A 23,981-nucleotide genomic window follows, 5' to 3' on the forward strand; every position below is an offset into this window, starting at 1 on the left:
AAAAATGAAGACAGTTAAAATAAGTACTCTCACCCTTTCTGCGTGTGTGTGTGTTATGCTTTTAAAGCTGGTTGGTAAATGTTTATGATAGATTTGTTCATATTCCATTACTTCCATGGTTAGCTGCTGGGTTACAGCGAGCGGTTACCGCTCACCAATCGAAATGAATGGTTTTCTACACACCACGGTAGAAATCTGTTCATCGCAAAAGAACATCAAGATTAAAGAACAAGAAGAAAGTGTTAAAGTGAAGTGCAGTCCGATGAAGACAAAGATTCCCCGTGTGCTATCGTCATATCTTACGCACAAGTCCTTGACCAATGACCTCCCTCCGTCCTCTTGCCAGAGTCCGGGTGGAGTGTTCTGCCCATCCCTTTACGGCACTATTATAGCAGCAGACCAGATCAAGCTTTCCCCAACAGCTGTACACCCCCGCGCAATCCGACCCCCCGTGTGGCTGCCTATATAAGTCAAGTCACTACTGCCACTTCCAGAGGTGGGCACTGCACGCTCACGTGCTACAACAAGCACCCTATCACCTGAAGGACGTCCATCCTACGCTAAGGTAAGTGGGTAATTGGCTTACGGTGATCGCTGCGGAGGTTAGCAAAGTTGTCACTAGTACTGTCGCTTTCGTGCACACGGTTCGGAGCTCGAGCGGTAGTAGGTGAGTAACGCTGACTTGACACTTTAACAATAGGCTATAATGGTGTGACTTTGATCGAAGCAAGTTCTGAGTGCCATTCGGAATTAAGAAAATTTTCTATCGATTAATTGTGGTGGGAAATATTTCTCGAAAGGCAAATGCTTAACATATATTTCTGGATTTTATTTATTTATTTTCTTCTCCTCATTGGCTTAAGGGCTGAGAAGAGTTTGAAGCAGAGAATTTACGATACAGAAATTTATTTTTAAATATATTTCATAGGAGAAGATTGAGCAACACCAAATATCACTTTAAGTTGTTTATTTCGGTCGCCTTTTTTTTTTTTTTTTAATGATTACAGTGTAATATTTGAATTGAAAGGGTTTGACCTTTGTTATCCATAATGCCATAATATATAAATATGCGCGAACTATCTAAAAAGTTGGAAATGTTAAAAAAAAAAAATACCTGATAACAAACGTGCTCTATATTTAGACGTGTTCCTCCATTCACAGACTGCATGTTGATCAGCAATTTGCGGTTTCAGGCAGTACTCATTTTTCCCAAGGAACACAGATCTAAACGCAGATTAGTAAACTCATACGCCTTTTTTAATTATATGAACTATGAAAATCCAAACATCGCTTGGATTTTCAATATGAACACCCTTGAAATAATACGGCAGACAGGCAAGACTGCTTTTCTTTCAAGTTATCTTGATTTTTGCCTTTTACTTTTATCACTTCGCTTCAGATTCTTTAGTATTCTCCTAAAGTATTCTTTTTCTTTAGGGGTGTCGAATAGCGAGGGTTTCCATGTCTGTCTTAATCTTGTTCTTGAAAAACTGCTTTTTTCTTCATGGGTCTAACACCCATGATGTTTTTTTAGTATGATATTTCACGATATAATAAGACCTACAGGCGCATCCACGGGGAGAGTGAAGGGGACAACTTTCCTTCGTCCTCCCTTGGATGCGCCCGTAGGTCTTAGTACTCTCTGGTAGTAATGTGCTTGTGATTACAGGATTGGAAGTAATCCGGTAATTTCAAGCTTGGATGGAGTGAAACAAAAGCATCAATTGTGCCTTTATGTTATTTTTGCTTTACTTTTGACTCTTAAGACTGCAAAATAAGTATAATAATTATGATTGACCCTATATACTTGTATAGGCAGATCATTCACAAGAGTTCCATTAAGGTATTAAAATAAGGATAAAAATTGTTTTCGTTATTTGAACAGTGAAATCTCTATAGTTAGAAAATCAAAAAACCATAAAAATATAGCTTTATTTTAAGAACTGCAATATGTACACTTCGAAAAAAAAAATGAGGTGAATGAAATGACCAAAAAAAAAACACGTCTTGTCGGATGTCAACTGTTATTACTAATATCACCGAAGTTATTATTATTATTATTTAATTGGATATTTGTGAAAAGCGAATGCTTTCTGTGTTCCCTTTTTACAAACCATTCGCAAATGTGTGACGAACAGTACGTTGTAATCAAATTGCGTTACATATTCCATGTCATGTTATTTATTTATTTTTTTTTTCGAACCACCGTGATAATTGCTCAACTCTTCAGGCAATATCGCAGGAACAGAATGCGCAACAAGCACATCACGTGCCAAAGAACTGGTTTTAAATTAAGTAATATTTAATAAATAATTATATGGGTCTTAATACAGTACGTGGCAGTAGTTATTTACAGCATTTTTTGTACTGTGCCAGAGGCTGACCTAGAAAACTTAAGGGGGGCTCAGAAAACCAAACCCTCGTTAGTATTTTAGCAGTAGGCGCGAATCAAGCACCTGTTACCACAAATTACGATGATATTCTTATCCTTTTTTGTGCACTTCTCTAACCCTATATGTTCGCCTGGGAGTATAACGGAAAATTCAATTATATGACAGAATTTAGGTCTCTAAAATTTAAGTATCCCAGCGATTTTTTAAGAGTTTGTTCGCAAAGGAGTAAAGAGCCTATTGTCTTCACTGTGTCCGTCCGTCCGTCCGGCCTCATGCAACAACCCAACTCCCAGTAGATGAATATTCATAAAATTTCACATTTAGTTCGGTTAAAATGATCATTCGAGAGATCCAAAGTTGCATTAAAATGAGACCAAAAGAAATTAGGAAAAGCATTATTATTTTATTTTATTTTTTTGTAAAATTCTGAGTTACTTCTATACATAAATGGTAAAATGGAGATATATTTCGGATGTATGGGCATTACTCGATAAGGAAAAGTCCAATCAACACCAGATTTTCAGATTGTGTTCTCTAGTCTCAGGGAAGGTTTCAGGATAAAACACGAACTTCTCGAAGAAAGTATAAAAAGACTTGATGCACATTACCTGATAATCGAAAGCGTCTGAAATTTAACATATTGCGTACGTTACCTAATTCGATTTTTGTGCTTTGTGTATTCTTTTAGATGATACAAAGCAGTTTTTGGATAGAGTTAAACAGGCCAATTCGGTTATTTATATAAGGTATGTTGCTGTTTTTTTTTTTTTCTTTATTAATTGTTTAATAGCGCAATTTTAAGTTTTGAGAAGTGCAATTAGGAATGTTGTCTTTTTTTTTGCATTATACTACGTACTCAATTCCCTTTTCAACCCAGTTAGCAGCACGATACTGCGCTTTTCAGGTTAATTACTGGGTGGAGATTAAAAATCGAACATGAGAATTTCTTTTTTTGTTTTAGAATGTGTTATGAAGGACAGAACTTGACTTTTGAAATGCGATATTAATATTAAGTTACTGTTGCAAAAAAGGGATACGTAATTAGGCTTAATGCACATTAGTTTACACTTATTTTGAAAGCCCCTCATTTTATTTGTGTTCAATATATATAAAGCATATTTTAACAGGTCCTTAATTACAAACATTTTAAAAGACAAAAGGTATCAGAAATACATAAAAAAAAAAAGAAAGAAATATTGTTAATGTTATTTTGGTATCATTTCGAAGTGTTTTTTTTTTTTTTTTTTTTTTTTTACAAGAAGAATGAGAATATTTCTTTAAATATATTATGCATCACGATTAAATCAGAGAGAAAGTTTTATTCTGAAAGTAAAGTATTATTGTGGGTGCTATTTAAAAATTAATTTCTCGACTTTTTTCCAAAAGAATTCTTCTTCTGCAGAAGAGGAAAAAGAAAAACAAAGAATGTTAATAATTCGCGTATAAATAAATGAAGAAGCTAGTGACCTTCAGACACTGTGGCAAATATTCGACTGAAGAGAAAGGTCTGTAGGCCACTGTCAAAAAGGATCATGATATAACCAAGAGACAGATTAAGACATTCATGTTTATATCCTTGCGTATTCGTGCCTGGATTGTGGTTTTCCATGCGTGCATAATAATTTTCATTGTTTCTTCCGAAAATCCTAATTAATATTCAAAACAGTTGTTAGTAATCGTATAATGATTATCTGCGACTAGACGAGAATGCAAGATCTAAGGAATTATCAAGGTTTGAAGAATAGTTAGCGTTTATATTCAAGATTTAAAAGCAATGGCTGTTTGTTGGTTGATGGTACCGAATGGCCTTTCCCCCTCTCAATGATTCTCAAAGAGTTATTCTGAAAGGTCATATTTTAGAATTTTTTATTCGTCTTTAATCTAGAATTTCTATCCAGAAGGGAAGCATTTGGTTTCTAACAACTGCTTCCTATAAAGCTATAATGGTTTACAACCATTATGTTGCGGCAAACCTTGCTATGATCTAACACCCCTGAGAAACGCGGTCGTTAGATCATTTACAGGTAAAAAATAAAATAATTCAGAAAAAAAAGTGCTATTTGCTTTTTTAAAAGAGGAATTATGGTTCATGCGCTGTGGTGAAAAGGAAGAAAATTAAATATGAAAATATTGTTTAAACAAGTCTGGCATCTACAGATGCTGTAGCGTTCTCTGAAGTGCGAATGTTGCATGAAAAGTTTAAAAGGAAGGGTAATTAGAAAGAGTTCCGGAGTATAAGAACTGAATATATTCAACCACCTTTAAAATCTGTTTTTTGTTAAAGCTCTTGACCGTTTTAGGTCTTTAAATCTCATTTCAAAACAATCACAATCACCATCTAGTGATTCCCAATAATCTTACCTTGTATTGAACGCAGTCTTAATTAAATAAGCTCACGAAACCACAATGAAACCACTTTGGTTTCATTGTGTTATTTGGTTTCATTACCGAATGATGAGCATTTCTTACGAACTGTATATGCAGAAAAAAATTAAACGCGTCAAGCGATAATCATAAGTTGAAGTACCGATAGAGAAAACCTGAATTAGAACAATTCCGAAGTATAAAAATTCCAGTAAAGCATGTAAAAACGAAATTCTGTTTCAACGTGCCACGAAGTAATTCAACAGAAATAATTTTCAACAGAAATGACTGAAAAATCGCAGAAAATATAATTTGAAGTTTATTTTGCAAGTGAAATTATTTCGAGGTGTTGAATTCACCGAAAACTTCCATTCTTTCTTCTACAGTTCTATATGAAGAGTGTTTGTGTGTTTTCAGGGTCTGTCTATTAAGTGAGTGGAAATTTGCAATGAATTTTAGAGGCTATGAAAATTCCATTATTTTTATATTTAGATTTTTTTTCAGATGCTTTTCATGACGTTTTCCTTTGTGCCCAATTGATTTATTTCATAAATTTAAAAGCAAAAATCGAATCCATAAATACTGTTCTACATAATGAACGGCAGCTAAGTTCTTTTCTGTTAAAAGGCGGATGCAAAACTTACGTAATGCAATCAGATTGACCAATTTAAATTCTTCAGTTGGTTCATGACAGGTATCGCTTGGCAATAGCTTTCTGGAATTTCACATTAGCCTTACGGAGAAACAAACATCGGCACCCTACGTCTCGCATATTAAAATTCAGTAACACATCGCCCGACGGTATCACAAGGCCACACCCTGCCATATATAGCGTAACACAGCTTGGAAGTAATCGGCAATGCACTTCACCGACGGAACGTGACGTCATCCACACGTGCGATGCCTGGTATCCGGCACAGCGGAACGGAACTTGCGAATTTCCTTGTTTGTTCTGAAACTTCACAGCAAAACACTTTTGCCTTGCGGTTTTCCAGTTGTGAGTAGCGAAAGGATTGGAATGTCACTTTCATTCCCCCATTCCCATTCGGTGATTGGCAAAACAAAACCAAATATAGTCTTCTCTAAGAATATACAGTTTTTCGTATCCAAACTAATCCAAGATTGTTGGGAAGGAGATAGGAAAGGTAGTATTTTAGCACTTCAATAGAAATCAGGAAAATGTTCAAGGTGTTGTTTTTCTACTCGTGTCACGCCACACATTCCTGACATTCTTTTCTCAGAAGCCTCCTAGATAGTTTTCATCGTTGTTACACCCTTCTTACAAACGAGCATACTGTTTTTTTTTTATTCCCATTGAATGTTCAAGGACATCCACACTCATCTCGAAAAACAATAACTTCATTTTCTCGAATTGCACGCGCACCATATGTTACCCGTTTCTCGTAATGTAAGTGTTTCCAAATGCGATGACAGAACATTCAGATTGGGCACTGGAGTAGCCATATAACAAGGCTGAATTGAGTTCACGGACTTCATTCATCGGGATTTTATCACGTGTTTATTGCTTTTGAACATGAAAGGTGGGTGTATCGTAATTCTCGATTTCCTTGACTTAACCCCTACTTACATAGCCATTCCTTCTTCTCGCGTGCCAATAAACATTATAATGACTATACAGGTGAAGCGCTGATTCTTTCCCGGTGCTGGAAATGTTGAACTCGTGATCTTCTAGTGGAGCAGATCAGCCCTGGTCAGGTACACTGGATCTGGACTTGCCTGGTGCTAGGACCAGTCAAGCTGCCTCGTTATTATCTAAAATGAGATTATAAACTTTTATAGCATTCATTAACATTTCAAATAGCATTCGCGACATCACGCTGAAGATCATAAATTAATTTAGAAGCCTTGCTCTAACTTGTTTCCTGAGAGTCGAACAAGATTAAATGGAGAAAGTTAGGGAGAAAAGAAAGAAAGTTCCATCTCTTTTCACTCCACTTTACGAGAGAGAGAGAGAGAAAGAGAGAGAAAATTCCTTCCTTAACAAAGTGAACTTGTTAGAGGTAGGTCACCATGACGTAAAAAGTGGATCACTGCGTCGGGACAGACCGGTTTTGACCACAGGACTAAAGCTAAAGTCTTTCACAAAAAGTGCAAGAGAAAGTGTTTTGTAATGTAGACACTTGATCCTTCGTTTCTTCCCAATTAACATAGGAAAGAATGGTCCAGGGAGGGATACTGATAAACGTACATTCACGGAGACACAGAAAGGGCAGGGAGAGAGAGTAAGGGGAGAAACTAAGATGGACTTATAGATAAGAGTAACCAGGCGTAACCCGTTTACACCACCTAGGGTGTCGGTGGGCGCGAGCAGTGTTTGGCTACCGCATTTCGGGCTATAGTTGTCATATTTCCTTCTAATATTAATCACTGCGCCAAAAATTCCAAATGCCATTAAAAATGCCATCAATCGACGCTCATTTTGATCGCAACTGGTGCTTTACTCAAGTATTCATGATGTTTTCCGCGCAGCATGCAAAATTTCCAGTCACGTTGTCCACACAGTAATAATCAGGATAGCGGATAATCTCAGCCTTAATCAGAGCAGCCTGTTCGGAACGAAGGCCCGCGTTGACCTCCTTAGCGCGTGCTAAATGGCGACGGCTGTTGTCTGGCCACCTGACACTGGGGGCCTCTTCAGGAAACGGCACGTAGATGTCCGGCAGGCTCCGCCAACTTATTTCAGATCACTCCGACTGCGTATAGGGGAAAGTCAGTGGTGCTATTAACTGTATCGGTTTCAACCGTTCGTGAGAGCAGGCGCAACTGCACCGTGCAGAAGGTGAGTAAGTATTCTCTTACCTAGGATTACTTGACCGACTCGAGGAAACGGCTGGCTCATTTACCCGAACAAGATTTCCGAATGAAATGCATGGTTTGCTACTACTGCAGTTGTACGACTTGTCTTTTATTGCTCGCTAATCGGACTTGATCGCTGCACTCGCTCGGCACGTGCTCGTCATAGAACGTTACACAGCCACGTTGTTTAAGATACCTGTTATTCAAGATGTGGACAAGTATCTTCTTTTATTGTCTTAAAACTATCGAACCAATTATTTGCGGCTCGCTGATGACTTAATCAGACGTGTTATATCCAGAATAATCGTCGGCCATCTTATCGTTTTCTGGAGTACCTCATCACATGACGGAGTCTTTAATTTTCGTCATGACAACTTAAGAAAATTGATTATTCCGGATTTTCAGAAAGTTGATTTTCCGAGTGATAGCATTCAATCAATTCTAGAGTTAGAAGAGATAATAAGTAGTTTATGACCGTGTAATGACTGCTTTCCGATTTATTTTTATCTTTTTTTATGGCGAGTGGCAACCCTGTTTTCAGAAAATACAAAATAAATTGAGTTTTCTTCAAAACTAGTATAAGGAACACAAAATTAAATACAGATACCCAAAGTAATCCTTTCATCGTTTTGCTAGAGATACTTATCATTTTCAGGGAGTGAGTGGGCTCGCCACTTGCAATTCGCTTGGAGGGGGGTCTGTATTCAAATTCGGTCAGAAACAGGAGGAATTATTATAAATAAGATTCGTAAATCGGGACATGCACTTTCTCATGAGACCAAATAACTCAGTCATGTTCCGAAAAAGGCCCATAAAAATTCCTTGTCATTGACTGAATTGGACTTGGGTCTTTTCCACTCGTTGTGGGGAGGCCGGTGATTATATCAACTGTGCACGAGGGTTTCACCGAGTCCGTTCATCTTATAACTTGCAAGATCTCGATAGGTTGGGAGGGAGAATAACATTTAAAGAGATTTTTCTTAAAGCGAAAATAGTATTTTGGAGTACGTGGGACAACACTGAGTTGAGGAGAGAAGGCGGTTATTAGCATTTTTTTTTTTTAATTAGAGAAGGGTTTATTAGCAGTTTCTTTTTTGAAAATATACTGATACCACTTATGAAATCAAACAAAGTTATAATGACCGTCATGTTGAAAAACAGAGGAATATCAAGTTACTTTTTATTATTATTTACACATAAATTAAAGAGTTGCTCTTTGGTGATTTAGCACTGTTTTATTATGGATATAGTTTTCTCTTTATAATGATTTTTCCATAAGTGATGGACTTAACTTCCCATCAGAGAGCAAGGCAGTTTCAGATACAATCAGTAGTCCATTCATAATGATTTAAATTTATTTAACTAAAGTGTCGCCGCCAGTCACTGACTGCGAAAACACACACACATATATGGGGTCGGGATGACCGACTGTTCCAAACATGCAGTACTAACAGCCCTTTCACTCAGTCAATTTCTTCCGCTTCACCTGAGGCGCAACAGGAAACAATGTCTGACTGTGGTGACACTCATTGTAGGCTGTTTCTTGTACACGTCAGGTGGAGTGGCGTGGAGCTCACCGTGAAAAGCGGCACTTAAAAATAACCACAAAAATTAAACGTGAAAGTAAAAGTAATATAATTTCCATTAGCTTTGAACTCTGAACTCAATATTCAGTACAAGTTGGCCTAGTACTGAATCCATATACGAGTACAAGGCAGTGGGTACTTTAAATATTATTCGGAGGTAAGATTTAAAGTACCTACTTTTCCTTCTACACGGAGTTGCTATTTTTTTTTTTTTTTTAAATAATACTAAACTGATGAGTATAGCACTAACTCCTAACATTTATAGTCACACAATGTCAAATATCTTTCAATATAGCCAAATTTAAAAAAAAAAAAAAAAAAAGAAAAAGACGTATAATATATATATATATATATATATATATTTTATTACCAAATTAGAGATATGAATAATTATTGTTAATCAACAAACCCAATTATATGTAAAATGAACTAATTTTAAATCAATAAACTTATTTTAATAACACTCTACTACTACTACTAATAATAATTAATAATAAAGCCTATTGGTAGACAATATTTTCCGTCTACATTTTCCTTGATGAAGTATGATGATGATTTTCCTTTGTCTGCCTTGTAATACATATTTGTACATTTAACTGTTAACATTAAAGAATATGTACAGATAATTTACAAATTTCTCAAATATTATTCTTAATATTAAATATTTCTTTAATATGGTCAATATTCTTTAATAATACTTATCATTATTAAAAATATATTATTATTAATATTATAATTAATACTTTATATTGCGTTAATATTAAGTAATATTAATATGATTATGTAAATAATCTTCATTTAATAAAGATTATTTATTTTATGTATTATAATATTATAAATTATTTCTTTTATTTATTATAAAGATTATTTATTTATAAATTCTTTAATATGATTAAAAAATGATCACAGATATTTACTCATATCTTCAAATTGCTAATAAACGCCTTTGAAAAGTCGACTGTATTAAAAAATATTTGAGAATGAATATTGTAAATTATAAACTAAGTGCTTTGTTTATATAACCAGTAAAATACCTTGCCGGTAACATGCTTTTTATTTATATCTCTCATTGAATATCGCTTCTTTCATTTTTCTCTCAAATGAATGAGACACCTATCAATAAATGTTAATAACTGGTTCTTGCAGATCTTAATGGATCCAGACATCCATTTCGGCATGGATATATCTTTTTTGGCTGTTTCTTTCACAAAGCTGTAAAAATAAAACTAAATTTTTCATAATTTTAAAATTTACTTCAAGTTATTTCTGAAAATTAAGTCGTTGTTACTCCAAAATGTCAATAACTTCGAATGATTCCGAATTTTCTGAACGCCCTGGAAATTTTTAGAAAGCACATTCTGTTCACATTATTTTATATTTCTAACTCTCCATTTGTTACATCGCGGTTAACAACACCGAGTACGCTTGCCACATTATAGCATGAGAAGCCATTTCTATTGGAACACGCATCTAATATTTTGAAATACAAAATAACTGTTTGCGTAATGTAAGAATGCCTGCAGTAAGAGATGATACTTACGACTTTTATTATTCCCAACAGTTGGTAGCGAGAAAGATAACTCTTCTTATGACCTCGGTAGCAGAAGAAGAACGTGTTAGTGATATGCGATAGAAATGGAGAAGTATAAAAACATTTCCATGGCGCTGGACCAGGGACGTGTTTCTAACAGTGTATTACAGCAGATAATGAATACCACTTACCCTAAATAAAAACTACTTTAGTCAGAACAAAAGTTGATGCAGCAAATACTACGATCACATTTTGTATTAGCATACCGTGGCGTGAATATTGCAGCGTATTTCGAGGACAAAACGTTAATGAAAAAAACAAAAAAATTAATATATTTCAAGCGATCCACAGACGCTCAAACAGAGACTTGCCGAACTTCGATAATTAAGTCGTTAGTGGCGAGCTCTTCTTTACAGCTACTTCTCAAAGACACGTGTTGGGGTACTTTCCTTGAAGCTTTCGTGGCACGAATGGCTTGAATGAAATATCAGCCAGGGCTGAAGGTGTCACGCTTTGACTGTGGTCAGATTTTATTACCAGTTCTCAAAGAACAAGTATTAAAAACGGAAAGTGTGACCAATATTCACTTCCGAACAAAAATTTTCTGTTTTTTTTTTTTTTTTTTTCCCACAGTACACTCCTCTTAATTGAGACCAATGGGATTTAATCTTCCCGTTCTGAATACTTTACTGGCCCTGAATTCCGTAGTGGTTGGAAAATAGGGTTGTCCAAAATTAAAGTAAAATAAATAAATAGTAATGATGATGATAAATCGATATATAGAACATATAATAATCGAAAATCACACATCGGTATATTGCAACTAATATTGATATATTGATATATTAAAGTATATTTGGCTGCATGCATACATCGATACATACGGAGCCGAGCGTCCTTACCCGATGGACAAAGTAGAGCAGAGCAGCGCCAACGGCTAGCCGAACGGTTCTAGTAAAACTGATTACAAAATACAAAGGAATGTGTTTCGTGAAACAACACACCCTTGAAATGCACGAGTTGTAAGTACAAGATTCCAATAATTTTCCCCATCCCCCATGTTTATTAGAGAGTGTCCTTGTTGATCTCGAGATAGTTAAGATCATATCTCTGCAAGCCTATTGCACAATCTGCAATCAGCATTGCTAGTATTACTCTCCATGAGAACGTCGAGTAAGACCGCTTTCTGAGGTCTCTCCTCATCCTCTGGTATATCTCGGACAATCTACTAGTTCAATAAGACGTCACTGATAATTGTCGGCGACTACTGTTCTTCGTTCTGTACAAAGATATTCCCTCGAGCATTATTCTATTAAAGATTCTAGAACGCTGTCATTTCCTGCTATCTGAAGCGCGCTCATTAACCTTCTGTCAGTTGGATTCGTGCCGTCGGCACATAACACCCTCAGGAAAGGATCAAACAAGGTACCACAGCCAGCGAATGTGGTACGAGCATCTTGCTTATCCGAAGATTACAAAAGAAAAACGAAATGATCACGCAAAATGTTTAAATGTCACTTGTAAACGAGTCCTAGATAATGTAAACGTGTTGTCAAAGCACCTTTAGTTGTTATCAAAGTATCCTTTCCGTTGCTAATTCAAATACACTGTCATACTCCAGTCATACCGAAATTTTTAAAAATATTTATTTCGCTGTTAATTGAAAAGCTAATCAAATTTACCGATATAAAAAATAAGGTTAAGTAAAATTATCTTTAAGATTTTACATAATCATACAGCATAATGCATTTTATGCATTACTATTAAATGAAATTTGGTGCAAAAAAGTTGACCAGAAGGCCTTTATTATTTAACGAATGTTATACCACCAAGTACTGTTGACACCTGGATTGAAGCTTTCGATGCAAATTCCTTCTCGGTGAATATAGGTCTGGGCACATGTACAGCTCCACCCATATCTAAATGTCTCTATTTTCGTATACAGTCTTCTCTTGGGATTCTGGAGGGTTTTCATGATGTGAACTTCCTGGAGAGGTATAAATTCCATTGCACAGTGTTTGATTTCTTCAAGCAAATATTTATGATTTCCTCCGATATTTGGTTCATTGATATTCTTTCAATCTTTATTGATAATCTCATGGTAAGAAGTGGTCCAACGTTTCACTGCAGCACTAAAGGCCTCAACAAGATCGGCGTCGCTTATAGGAAGACAAGCAGAATTATCAAACCACGCATATAAACGAAACAAAACAAGAAGGTTACGTTAGAGTGCACGATAGAGCAGCGTGTTATTCATATTTAATATCTTGCCATTTGAGGTAGGCTTAAAGTGGAAGACTGAATATATGAAATATGGCCAAGAATATTGAAAGAAAGAAGACTGAAATATGGAATAGCGAAGCATGCCATATGAAACAAGAATTAAAATATTTTCGATATTTTAACTAGAATATCATACCGGATGACCTCGAATAAACAACTCAAAGAAGAACTGGTATGAAAAAAGTGGCTAAAGGCATTCCTCGTTCCACAAAATATCATGTCACGAAAAGAAACAGGGAACTGTCAGTCGGTATCGCTCAAAAACAGCTCAGGAATAGTACACAAGACAGGATACAAGGCGAGGGCAGCTCACAACATATATACCCTTCACCGAAAGATGGAATAAAGAACAAAACGAAGATACCTGAAGCCCTCCATAAACACGGTAACAGAGGTCCAATTTCACTGGGACACAAGACCTGGAACGCTTCGCGTCAATACATTCACCGCAATAAACAAGAGTATTTTTTTTTCTCTCTCTTCAGAGAAGTTGAAACTTTTATAAATTCAGTACTGCAATTGTTGTTTTGGTTATATTTTTAAGTGCATTAATTAGTTTTGTCATAGTGAGCCAGTTTATATCGTCTTTATTGCATACATGTCTGTACAAAACTGCATTCAAATACTGATTGATATGCACGTTATGCTGGCCAAAAAATGCAGAATAATTTACAGAAAAAATTCCTATTCCTTCTGCTTCAGATGAGTTAATTACGGCCCCAATTGAACAGAGCCTTCAGAACTTCTCCAGTCTTCGACAGGATTTAAATCCACACCTTTCCAAACGTCAAACTAACTATAGTATCATGAAAGACATCGAGGAAGCATTAGATGCATGGAATATTGGCCATGGAGTTAAGGATTTCCAAAAATTTTGGAATCGCTTTTGGACCTCACGTGATATATACACACAGAGACATACATTGAGATAGTTTAACATTGACAAATGCAAAGTACTGCATATGAGTTGCAGTAACCCCAGAGAAATGTACCAAATGTACCTGGGAGTAATTGTGCAGTCAGATATGAAATTTTCTGAGCAGTGCAGGTCATGGGTATACAAGATTGATATTCCTGAATATCAATGATATACAGGAATTTTGCTAGTAGGGAAAGAAGGTGATTATCTCTTTGTATAATGCAATGGTCAGGCCATTGAGTACTGCACACAAGAAAAGGCTTACGTTCTGCAAATTGCAGCGTCTGGAGATAGGCACCTGCAAGGTGATCTGATTGAGGTGTATAAGGCCTTGAATGCTTTGAGCAAGCTCAGTGCTGATGGGATCCTTCCTCTTGTTCAGATTACGAACCTGAGAGGGCATATGTTCAAATTGAGGAAAGACAGTAATAGAACAGGTGTGCGGAATTGCCTTTAGCCAGCGGGTAGTTGATTATTGGAACAAACTTTCATCTGTCGTTGTGGCAGTTGATAGCTTAAATAAATTCAAGTAAGAACTGGACAAAGGTTTTTTTTTGTTTGTTTTTTGGCTGATGCTACATAAGCTTGCGTTCTTGCACTACATGCCTCTACTACTACTGTACTACAACATCCATTCAAAACTACCATAAAATGATGTCAGGTGAAACTACCATTCTGAGAGCCTTTTCTGTACACAAAAAAGTCCGGTCCTCGCGGGGCACAGTATTTATAATCACCCTCCTTCCATCCTTATTGTAAGGAACATTCCTGGGTTCGAATCCCGTCAATGTAGTGAGGAATATCTATGGGCTGTTCAATGAACCGTGGTAGGCCACAAGCACCATTATTTCTCTCGATAGCTTCCGAAGAAAGCGATCTCGAGGAGCACAGCAACATCCAATTGCATTCGCTGAATATTAAGTAAAACATCAAAGGGCGAAGTGTACGATAGAAAGAAAAGTACAGTACCGGTAAGTGATTGGGAGATAACACATTGTACGTTGTGCTATGAAGCAGAAGATTAAAAGGACAAAAGAATTTAAACATAGAAACACATAATGCTGATGTTCCAAAAGTCACTGTTTCTTATCGTCAGGGTTGTTGAAGTGGCTTGAATTACCGGAACTGACCAGATCTTTCTATACTTTAAATTGTTAAAAAATCGTCAGGGAGTAGCTTGAATTATCGGAACTGACCAGTTCTTTTTATACTTTAAATTGTTAAAAGTTTGGCATAATTACGTAGGTAGCAGTATACTAGTTGAACGACGTCATCATAATTTAGGAATTTTAAATGAAAATAAATAGATTCTGTTCTTAAGGGAATTCAGGACCACAGCAATATATTTGTGTGGTATATCTGATAGATTCGAGTACCCTTAAAATATGTAAAAATTATGTTTTTTTCTGAAATGCGTTAGCTAAAAATGAGTAAAAGAAAAGACTCGAGATGTCTGAAAGACATGTAAGTATTTTTTCACGTGAAATACAACTTTTTAAACGTAGAAAAGAATCAATTTCCCTTCGTTTCTTTCAGCAGCACCGTATCTTGTGAAATATTTTTAATTTCCCGATGAAGAAGATAATGATATAAGAAGCAGGCATATATTGGAGTGCACTAACATTAATGCGTGCAAGAATTTATAATGATTTCACTTTTCCGATGAAGAAACAACGTCCTGGAAGACATCTTTATTGGGATCACTTTCCTTTTGGTCACTGGCTTCTCATGGAGAAGGTAAAATCATTGAAAATTTCTGCACGTGCGAGTCTGATAATCCTGCTATGCCGCTGGTTAAAAAAAATTAGAAAACTGGAATCATTAGCCAACTGTTTAACAAGCTGTAAATTTCAAGCATTCATCAAGCTGGCTCAGTACCAATCAAAGTGACGTCGTAATAATAACTGCCCGTTCAGTGCCCCTCTTCCCCGAACACGCTCAGTTTGCACACTTTCATTTGTAAATCATTACGCGAGTTAAACACTTAAAATGGCACTGGTATCAGTTAAAACTGTTTAATCCAGGATCAAAACTGGTGTTTTTTGATTACTACTTCTCAACATGGTACTTAATTAAACACTTTCCTTTAGGAATAAATAAGAAATCCTAATCGTGGTTTTATTTCGGGTTGTAAATAATTCTTTTCATTCCGATGACAGGAAAATGGCCATTTTATGTCATTTAATTCAGTTATTTTATTTTAAAGCGAACATTTCGTAGCGAGAGAAACGAATAGCACTTGCTAAACACTTCTTAACATAATACAAGTTTAACTGCTATTCCTGCTTCTTTTTTTTTTATGACAGCTCGTGTTTCCAGTTTCCTTGTCACTCTTTACAAGAGCGTGTTGTGCTCGTTAGGTAATTCAGGTTCTCGCACTTCCTCTTCACGAGGCAAGGGACGGCAATTTGTTTGCTGTTTTAAACAAGCAATAAATGACCGCTGTTGGGGCCAACACAGTCAAGCTTCGTTCGTTTAACTTTATTTAATGTTAAGTAATTATTTACTAAAACAGATGAATGGTGTGAAATTGCGTAATAAAGTTAAATGATGCAGCCGTGTGTCGAGAAACAAAACGCATATTTATCCTTTTGTACGAAGAATGTACAGTGTTGTGTACAGATAAATAAACGTGCATTCTCGCCCGTAACGAGATTAAAAGTACCGTTTTTAGGAAAAGAAATTAATAACTGATGGTTATAATCTTATTTTATGGAAGAAAATAAAAAGGAAATAGTCAGTCTTGCTTTTCTTCTACGTACTGGTTTTAGCCATTGTGCTAAATGCTGTTTCTTCTCAACAGTTTAGCGATATTAATACTGTACAAGATTTATTTCTTGTAATCGCAACTAGGGGAATTTGGCTAAATTTTGCGTATTTGTGGACTTATTGAAGCTTGTTCAAGATAGGTCCTACAGGAGAATTAAAAAATAAATAAATAAAAAAGAAAGAAACGATGCTAAATAAGCTGTAATATTTACGAACTGGTCATTGTACTTCAGCCTATCCTGATTATGTGTTCTTGAAAATACTGAAAGTAAGTATTGCAAAATAAGATGCGGATGTCCGTTTATTCCTCGTTGTTCAGCAAATGGACTGACAGAAATCGTTTTCACAGAGCATTTAGAGAAGACTCATTATTCCTTTTTAATTTGCATCTATAAAAATTGTGTCTGTTTTGAACCAGGAACGCCTCAAACAAACATATTATGTGTTTAGACAAATTGGGAAGAATGAAAAGTGATTACGAAATAACATTTTTCTTAAAGATTTATCTGAATGGGAAAATCGATGAGCAAACTGTACATTTATTCGTCCTCCCCATCCAATTTTTGATGAAATATTGACATGCTGTGTATTTCACACGGGAGTTTGTTATTCTGGAGATCAGAATGCATTCAACCGCTGTTTCCATATAATGGTCCTAGATTGGTTCTCATTCAGATATTGCTTACTCAGTTACTCTTCTCTTAAAAAAAAAAAAAACGCGTTCGGAAGCTTTTTGAGCGTTTTATAGGCAGAATTAGGTTTTCGTACAGGTAACCTCAACTAGTTCGGCTTGCGTCTTGTAGCAAATCTTGTACTCATCTCGGTTGCGTCTTGTACTCATCTCGGTTCATAATCGGATTACGCTAAAACATTCTGCTCCATTCAGGACACTCTTTTTGGTATTCAAATAGAATTTCACAAACTAAAATTAGTTTGTAGAATTCTATTTGATTATATTTATACAGGTCCTTCTCTTTTCTTAGGCTCTAGGCACAATGCTTAATAGAAAATACGACCTGAATCCATTTCTGCATTTTTATCACTACAATGAAGTGAGAAAAATGAGGCTTTTCATCACTTTCACAAATTTGTAAGTTGTTTCAATGTCTAATCTACATATGGAATGTCACAAGTTTCTCTGATATATTGTTATATCGATCAGCTACTCGCATCTTCAAAATAGGAAGTTTGATCTTGCTTTATATGAAGTTTCCATTACTATCACGTTTTTTACCAGCTGCTAACTCTTCAGTAGGCAGATAGGTTCCCACTGAATAAAAAGAAAGTGCTTTAGGGTGAAACACGCAGCAGCATGCAAACCGCCAAAAGGTGAGCAGGTTATCTATCAAGATATTCCAACATTTCAGAGACTAGAAAAGCTTGGCAGGTACACTAACGAAATGTTGAAAAATGAAAATTTTATTGGTTTTTCGAACAAACCGTGCTTTCTAAACTAAAATATTAGAAAACTTGATACTTGTTCACCTTTTCATGTAGTACTTCACTTCCACCACTTAGTTTGCATTCACTGAGGTAGCCTATCCGCTTTCTGAGGAGTTGACAACAACCGGTTGAACAGCTGCGAAGATAATGGAATCCTTTTGTGAAGAAAGACAGTTTTTCTTTTAGGTTGCGAGTAGCTGATCTTCATTGTACAAAGCACAGGTAGGAAAAGTACTTGTTACAGTTTCATTACTTTTCTACTAAACTGAAAGCACCTTTTTAAGGTTCTTTTACAACCTCTCCGAAAATTTTAAGCAATTCCTAATAATAATTTGCCATCGTTTGCCATCAATAACATCGTAGACTTTCCATACGAATAAAAATACGCCATATTAATTTGGTGACGTTATTGTGACGTCATCATTTTCTAGCGCTCTCTCCAGATTGATTATTCAACATTGTAAATAAAAAATAACACATTTCTTGAATCCTTCTTTTGTACATTTACGTGTACTTCAATTTCTGTACGCATGTGTAATAATTCGTCAAAATTGTAATGGAAATAGTTTAATAACAACTTAAGTGACCTACAAAGCCTTACCGTGCATGTACAATGTTGTTTTCTAGTTTCATTGTGATGCAAAACTAAGTTGACTCATTATAAAACAGCTCCGTGCATTATATAACACGGGTGGACCAGATTAAACAAGGCAGAAGGTCTGCGCGAGAGACAGAACAATGGGATACCTTAGTTATCATGTAGTACTTCACTTCAGAGAATTATAAAGAGCAGTCAAAAGAGGATAGTCATCCAATGAATAAAATACAGCGAGCACCAATATTAATTCCGCATTTCAATAATTGATTATATTCATAATAAATAATAATTCTAATAGCTTTTAGGTTATTAAAATTTGTTATGTGTTTCACGCTTTACACAAATTGTAGATGTAGAGCTAAAATTGCTGTCTAGCCTCATCACTACAGCAAAACACACAATCATTTTTTTTTGTCATGCCCTTTATACGATTTTGTTATATTAAAATTGTGCCATATGTAACATCGATCGCAAGTTTTTGCCCTGAAGCTGGGTCCGTGCCGATATCAATCAAAACTACGCTACAGTGTTATTGGATAGTTGTTGATAAAATTTGTGATGCATGTCTTACCATTGAGCTGAAGTGAAAACTTTAAGATCAATAAGTTACTTACGCCAAAATTGTTTCGAAAGGGGTTAATGGGACACTGATTCGTAATAATATCTGGATATTGATATACGATTCATCGTATTTATCCAATTTAAAATGGATGAAGGGGTAAAACGTACGATATGATTAGAAGCTGTGTCAGAGATTGGTAAAGAAAAGGAAGAAATAAATTAAAAGAATTGATAGCTCCAATGGTTATTGTCCATAAGGACAAGTAGCGTTTATAGAAGTATCATAGGTTTACAGAATCATCACAGAACAGAAATTTTATGTTTCTCAATACCACTAGATAATACTGTCAACAAAAGAAAAAGTGCAAATGGTATGCAGCACCATGCCAAGGCAAGGGCACATTTCTACTCGAGCACGAAAAGGAAATAAATGAAATAAATTTTAAATTACAGGGGACATAATATGAATTGTTTCCCTCGAACGTTAAATTGCCTAGCCATGGTTCTGGTGGTTTGATCATAGACCTGATGGCAATGAGAACCAATGATATACACTGATATGTACCAAAACAGTTTGGTAGAAAATGACTGCTGTATGTCATTCTAACAAAAATATGTCGACTGATCCTTTTGTGTTTTCGTGTCCGTGAATAAGAAACGTCTATGAATAAAAATAGTGCTGTTTATGATTCCACTAAAGTTGTCTATATGTTAGTGTTATTAAAGGACACAGCTGTTCTTAATAACACTGGCAACCTCGCGCAGTCTGTATTATTAATTTACCAATTTATAGTAAATAAATAAATTAATTACTTGATTAGGAAACCCCTAAGCTATTTTAGAGACTCCTCTTCAAAAAGATAAATCACCATTAGAAATAAGCAGTCTGCAACTGCCGAGAAGGTTCTGAACATCTGTTATTGTGGTGAAATCTACTATCACCATCGTTATTTGTCTGGAGCGTCGACCGAACATTGGACTACGTGGGACGGACGGCGTCCTCCACCTTATGTTGTTACCCTACATACAGGTCTCCCCACAAATGACACTTTGGAGGTTATCTCAAAGGTCAACACCAATAGCTTTACTACAGGTAAGTGTTCTAATATGAACGTGTAAAATTGCTAACATATAGGAGTAAGAAGCTAAAGCTTCTGTTGGATGATGCTGCGAGGAGAGAGAATGGGCATCGTCAATGTTCCTTAAGGGCACGAGTGGAAAGTCATTCTGCAGTTCGCCTTTCTATTCAAAGAATTCCAGGTCATAATTATAAAAGTATTTACATGACGGAAATGAAACTTAATATCTTTGCAATTAGTCGGTAAAGTTTAAAATGTTCTCATTTGAAAGCAAATAAAACAAATTTATAAAAACTTATTACTTTAAAGACTACGTAATAAGAGCACATACCCACAAAAAAAGAGTATCAAGTAACAGGCATTAAGCTAAAAAAAAAGGAAAACAAAGTTTGTTTTTAATTATGGTGCAAATTATTATTGAAGTAGTCAGCACTGTTCACAGAAAGGACTGGGCGTTGAAATCTGTTTTATGAAGCCAACAATTCCTTTTAAATTTCAATATGCACATATACTGTATAGTGAAAAAAAAAAAAAAAAACGCCAGAGAAAAAGCATAAAGTTAGCAAAGGGAGTTAAAATTTCTGCTTTACTAATAAGGTATTCTGATATCTCTTTTAAAAATAAAAATAAAAAAGACGTGCAGTTACGCCACCATGGTTTTTGCCGCGATGCTCCCACAAGTCAAATTTTGCAATCGATAAGTTTCTCAACGTCCCTTGCCGAAGCAGGAAACTATTTGGGTCAAGCAACTGCTGTTCCACTTATAGAAACATCCAATACACTTTTATTTGGAACTATTTTCCTTCAAATATCTGAGCTGCGTTTCATGGCAGCCGGGCATCGCTCTTTCCCTTTTGCCTGTGGGCGTGGACCTACCTTCTTGGAATCAATCTCTTTGGTGGGCAGGTGAAACGCTGAACGTTTATTGTCCTTGTACTTCAGGGGAGGAACCTGATTTCAGTTGGCGTCTCAGCCCTGAAAATGTTATTTTGTTGATGGTATTTATTTATATTAGCTTTCTCGTGGGTTTTCTGAAAGCAGTCCTTGCCACGTGTCTTTGACTCCTTAATCTGGTTAAATATATGTTGTCTGCACCAAGGGTTTCCCCTAATTGTCCGAGTTAAAGAAAGATCCACCAAATCACAAAGGTGATCTAAATTTCGTGCATCGTCCAATTTTTCGTCTTAAAAAGTTATAGCACTTCTCGGGAAGACATGAAGAATGAAGAGAAAAATAGAGTGAAATAAAGAAATTAAAGAAAAAAAATTGCAATTAATTGTTCTACAGGATATTAACACCCACGATATCAAGGCGGTCTTGATATGGTCGCTATTTTAAAAATAAAAGTATGTTAATATGAAAATAAAACAAGCGATTTTGTGGAAAGTGATAATGACTGTTTTATTTATTTATTTATTTTATTATTTACTTATTAAAGAAGTCGGTCCCAGAATCAACTCTTAATTTACTTCGTAATATGAGATAATGCTGTTTTTCTGTGGAGGCAAAATTACAAAATTAATTTTTTTTCTTAAATTTTAGCTGCGTAAAGATTTTTTCACACATGTTATTCATCTACTTCCCATTGCTTGTAGCCTTTCAGATCTAAATTAATATGGAATATGGATATCCAGAATTTAGTCATTTTAAACGAAATAAATCCGTTGTATTTTCCACAAAAATTAACAAAAATATATATATTTAAATGTCAAAATTGCGTAATGAACTAGCTTTTAATATATTTTCTCCTTCTTGATTGGTAATTTTACATTTTAGATAAAACTTAGATTATTGCACCTTCTTTTTTCTATATTTTCCCACCTGAATTATCTCCCTTTCCCCAATCTATCGATTGTTTTTAATGCACGTATTTGCTTTTTAGTTTTAACGATGAATGCAGTAGTATTTATAGTTTCTCCATTTGCATTTTCGCTTTCGTGCTTCTCCTTCACCCAGCACACGAAGAATGAATCTCTCGTTGCTCTCGTTATGAAAAACACTGACTTCATGATAATTAAACCCTACAAAAGACCTCCAGCAAGAAAATCGACCCCACGCTCACGTGGCAACAATCACTGACTCTCGAGACCTCTTAGAACAAGTTGAGAGATTCTTTCTGATCCACTTTCTCAGTTCTCTACCTGTTCGAGAACCCCCTCCCCCCCCCCCATTCACTCCTCTAGGTAAACTGGAAGGAATTTGTCCTCTCCCTAGAGCTTCGTGACTTAGTGAAACAGTGTTTTAGGTTAAGCAACTGCAGCGCCACCTGTTAATATCATAACAGTTATCTCAAAGATTTAATCTTGGAGAGCAACAGGAGAATCCAGGTAATGACCTGGGTCGGGGAAATAAATAACTCAGTAGGGGTGGTTACGAGCGTGGTAGAATAAACGAAAAAAAAAAAAAAAAAAAATTAAGGTTTCAAAACATTCCGTTTCCTTCAGGGATGGTATTTTTTAGTAGATTTAGGAAGTATTAATTTTACGATACAAATTTCTAGTATAGAAACAATGGATATTTATCACTATTTAATGTCCCTTTTCCTTATGGACTTTGGCAATTAATGCTGTTCCATTTCAATTAAACTGTAATGGTGACGTACAGTGGCAATTAGTTTCATTTCGAATTCTCCCACTACTTATTTTATGTAGTTTTATTCCCATTCTTTACTTCAGAGCAGAAATAAATGTGAGCTAATATTATTCTGAACTCATTGGTGTTGAGATATTATGTAGATATTTGTAATAAAAACGTCCAGTTCGAACTCCTGGCACTGTTAGATAACATGTTTTGGAGATCTGATCTCCTCGTGAACTCTTTTATAGGTCGCTCGCGTTTTACGCTCTTCTTACAGCCAGTTTAGCTGCAACGTATTTACGAGTACAAATGGAGACAAATATCTGTGAAGCGATTGCGAATAAGTTAGAAAATTTAAATTTCGTGATAATTTTTTCTGAAGGATTCCAAAATAGCCACTGTTCTTCAGCTGATAACAGAAGTTCGAAGTCCCGAAGGACGTGTTTCCTAACAAAAGGGAATACCTAAGGGTTCTGAAACGAGGTCAAGAAATTAGGTTAAAATTAACAGCGTTAGCCAAATTTATTTAGAAGCTTTCCTTAACATGGGATGCGTCATTTCTACAAATAGTTCTTGTTATGGACTTTCGAAGGTTGATGTAATTACGATCGCATTCCTTCGTGATCGCAGAAGCTGGATAGGATGTCTCACAGCTGATATTAATTTTCTCATCGTATATCATCCTTGAACGCTTTTAGACTTGTAGTCGGGTCATGTCTGTCTCATGAATATGGAGCAATCCGTTTACGGTCAATCCCTTCTGGAATATTTTGTTCTATCAGTCGGAGAGATGATGGCACCAGCATCCTGCGAATTAAGTGGTCGAATTACCCGTGGTTTTAATCGAAACTGGAGACTAATTTAAATAAGATAGAATTATTATTTCAAAAAATATAATTTAAAACATGAACTGTTTTCGTCCGTTCGAACAAAATTCTTTTTTTTTTAATTTTTTGGCACGTATATATGTGTGGAAGCAAACGCAAATGCACCAGAACAGTAGAATTTGGGCAAAATGGGCGGAAAGCTAAGCGAAAGTTTGTCTTCCTCTATATTATTTA

General features: G+C 35.7%; 1 protein-coding gene across 1 annotated transcript in view; it reads left to right on the forward strand.

Annotated features, from left to right (window-relative positions):
• The first annotated feature begins 476 nt into the window (after positions 1-476).
• LOC150088226 (uncharacterized) overlaps positions 477-23,981 on the forward strand; it is a 71,459-nt gene continuing 47,954 nt past the window's right edge. Inside the window, exon 1 of the mRNA XM_090369396.1 lies at positions 477-565. The gene's annotated coding sequence lies outside the window, so the exon portion shown is untranslated. The remainder of the gene's footprint in view (positions 566-23,981) is intronic.

This window comes from Mastigoproctus giganteus, chromosome 3 (genome assembly GCF_048544385.1).
Source record: "Mastigoproctus giganteus isolate SK-2022 chromosome 3, ASM4854438v1, whole genome shotgun sequence".
NCBI classification, from domain to species: Eukaryota; Metazoa; Arthropoda; class Arachnida; order Uropygi; family Thelyphonidae; genus Mastigoproctus; species Mastigoproctus giganteus.